This window comes from Mus caroli, chromosome 15, assembly GCF_900094665.2.
Source record: "Mus caroli chromosome 15, CAROLI_EIJ_v1.1, whole genome shotgun sequence".
NCBI classification, from domain to species: Eukaryota; Metazoa; Chordata; class Mammalia; order Rodentia; family Muridae; genus Mus; species Mus caroli.
The window spans coordinates 78,342,743-78,345,983 of record NC_034584.1 but is presented as its reverse complement, the minus strand read 5'-3'; the positions used below and the strand labels follow the sequence as shown (position 1 = coordinate 78,345,983).

General features: G+C 48.5%; 1 pseudogene; it reads left to right on the top strand.

The window, feature by feature from the left end:
• The first annotated feature begins 672 nt into the window (after positions 1 to 672).
• Positions 673 to 1,418, top strand: LOC110310982 (annotated as a pseudogene).
• The last annotated feature ends 1,823 nt before the right edge of the window (positions 1,419 to 3,241 follow it).

Here is a 3,241-nt window from a genome sequence, read left to right as displayed (position 1 = left end):
AAAAAAAAAAAAAAAAAAAAAAAAAAAAGAGGGAAAACTTGCTTCTAATTGGGATCTTTGAGGTGAGAAGTTATACCGTTAGTCCTGATCTATTGAGGCGAGAAGAGCCGCCTTGTAACCCAGACCACAGCTTCTGGGAGCGGCATATCCAGAGGATGCCGAAGAAGGAAGCTTTTGCTCTCTGCTTGCCTTTCCTTGCCCTTGTTCTCACTGGCAAGTTCATTCCTTGAGGCATTAGAACCTATTTCTTCAGGATTCCAGTATGTAATGAAGACCAGCTGAGCCATCCAGCCTTAGGGACCAAACAGCTACTGGGTTCTTAGGTGTTCCACGTGTAAGCAGCCATTGTTGGGTCTGGTTGGATCATGGCCTCTAAGCCATTCTAATAAATCCTCTTTATACACATACACATAGAGAGAGAGAGAGAGAGAGAGAGAGAGAGAGAGAGTAAAAGAGAGAGAGATAGACTACATACATATTTATGCATATGTAAATATATAGAGAGACTATATGTGTATATATACATATGTATGTATGTATGTATGGAGAGAGGGGGAGAGAGAGATTCATTTTATAGGTTCTGTTCCTCTAGAGAAGCCTGACTAATACAAGATCATGCCAGGAGGACATGAGAGTGCACGTGTTCATGGCCCACAAGGACCCGCCACCGTGATGTACATCCTTAATGCTAGGTCCGAGGACCTGATGAACACGCAGCACTGCAACCTTCTCTGCCTGCCCAAGAACCACCAGATGAAGTACTGTTTCTACCACGGCCTCTCTCAGATTTCTTACACTGCTGAGGATGAGAATGCCAAGATTGTGGGGTATGCCTTGGCCAAAAAAATGGAAGAGGACCCAGATGATGTGCCCCACGAACATATCACCTCACTGGCGCCTTGGTGTGCCTCAGATGCTGATGGACCCAGCCTCTCACGCTGCAATAGAGAACTTCAATGTCATATATGTCTCCCTGCATATCAGGAAGAGTCACTGGGCCACCCTGCATCCCTGTTCCAACACCCTCAATGTTCAGATCAGTGAAGAGGAGCCCAAATACTACAAATCTGGAAGATGCATACGCAATGAAGCGGGGCCTCACGCAGATGGCTGACGAGCCAGTCCCAGGGTCTGACTCCTCTTGTCTCCTGTCTGGACACTTGGGCCCTGTCTCTTTCTACCTGATTCCCTCTGGGCTCCCAGCAGGACCTGGAGCTGAAGGAAAAGGGCAGGCACACGGCACTGCAGCCATGGAGAACAAGAGCAACATGTGGCTAAGCTCAACTCTCCTGTCGTGAGAAGGGCCTGGCTGCTGAGGATAGTGGTGGGGACAGCAAAGACCTCAGTGAGGTCAGTGAGACCGTAGAGAGCTCACAGATGTCAAAGACAGCTCAGAGGCCCCTGACTCCGCCTCCTAGAACCTGCCCCATCTTGTCCCAGCCTCACCCCATGTGCTTTTATAATAAATGTCACCTAGTGACCTGGGAGGTGGGGAGCGGGGTGGACGGTGGACATTAAGTTGGAAGGTAAAGAGATAGTGGTGGATCTGGGAGGAGGTAAGGGAAGGAGTTGGGTGAACATGATCAAAATACATTGTATGAAATTCTCAAAGTATTAATAAAATATTTTAAATTACAATAGAAAAAAGGAAGAGGGAGTGAGACGAAGATGAAGAAGAGATGGAGGAAGAGTGGAGGGTGACAGGTGGGGGTGGAGAGGAGATGAAGGAGGAGTAGAGGATGACAGGTAGGGGAGGGGGGTCCCCAAGTTTGTAACCCAGATTCCCAGAGTTCTAAGCCATTGACTGATCCCCATTTGACTGAAAGGTCAGCACAACTCCAATCAAGATCTCAAAGGCTCTTTTAAAAGTACTGAGATCAAATGAATTCAAAGGGCTCTCGGGATCTAATGCTGCTTCTCAAAGAGCGAACAGGGCTGGGGATCCACCGCCTGGCTTCGTGACTTCCTGGACTCCCCAGTAGCAAGGACACTGGTGCTGGCACCGTGGTGCACACTGCACACAAGATGAGCACATCCCAGCCCTGGAGTGGAGGACGCGTGGCAAACTGATTTTGCACTGAAACACCGTGGAGATTTGGTGGGCAAAGTCTTTACAGCAGGTTGGGCTGAAAGGAGGAGGTACCACCAGGGAAAATTACAATTCAACCCTTGCCCTCTATGCAAAAATTAACTCAGAATGCATCCAACGCGACACATGAAGCTTAAAGTGCAATCATTTTTCTATACTAGGCGGTAAAAAAAGGCAAATGGGGCTGGGTAACTCTGTGGCTAAAAGTGCTTACTGCTCTTCCAGAGGGTCAGATTCCCCAGCAGCCCCAGGGGATCCAACGTGCAATTATTTTTTTTATGGCAAATTATTTAAACAGGCACTTCACCAAGGATGCTTGGGGGGTGAGAAAGAGAAGACACTGCCTGAGGTGCATGCCGTCCCTCCTCCACCCATGCTACGTAGAGGCAGGTTTACTGTGATTAAAGTCAGATGAAGCCATGAAAGTGGGCTCCCCAGAACAAGAAGGTGGGGCAATGGCAGAGCGGTGACCCCCCCTCCTCTCTCTTCTCTCTGACAGGCCCCACCCCACCCTACCCACACCCTCATGAAGACAGAAAGAGGAGCATCTCTGAGTCAGGAGAAGGATTCTTGCCATTCACCATAGGAGCACCTGCCAGCTCCTCCATCTCACAAGCCCCAGCCACCATAACTGTTGGACAGATTACCCATGATTTAAACCGCCTCCTCTGTTGGAATTTTGTTACGGTATCCAGAACTGACTAATAAGGATTCTCAAAAACATTAGTCACTAGAGGAATAACATTTAAAATCAAAACCACTGTGAGATACCACCACACCCTCTTGAATGGCTAACATTGAAAAGATAGATAACACCAAGTGCTCACAAGATGCAGAGTAACTGGAGCTCTTAAGGCAGTGTAGGTGGGACTGAAGACGGGATAGTTTACTTCTAAAAGCTGTTTTGTTTGGTTTCAGACCCTGGCACAGGGGGTCTAAGGTGCATAATTTACATACCAAAGCAGACCTGGCCTCTGGGTTCTCCCAGCATCTCTCAGTCCCTAACTGGCATATCCTGTCCCCAATCCTAAACTTTCCAGCCCAGAGGCTGGGTTGCCCTTCCCCCAGAGGCTCTTCCCTATATCATCTGGTCTCCCGCACACACACTCTCTCTCTCTCTCTCTCTCTCTCTCTCTCTCTCTCTCTCTCTCT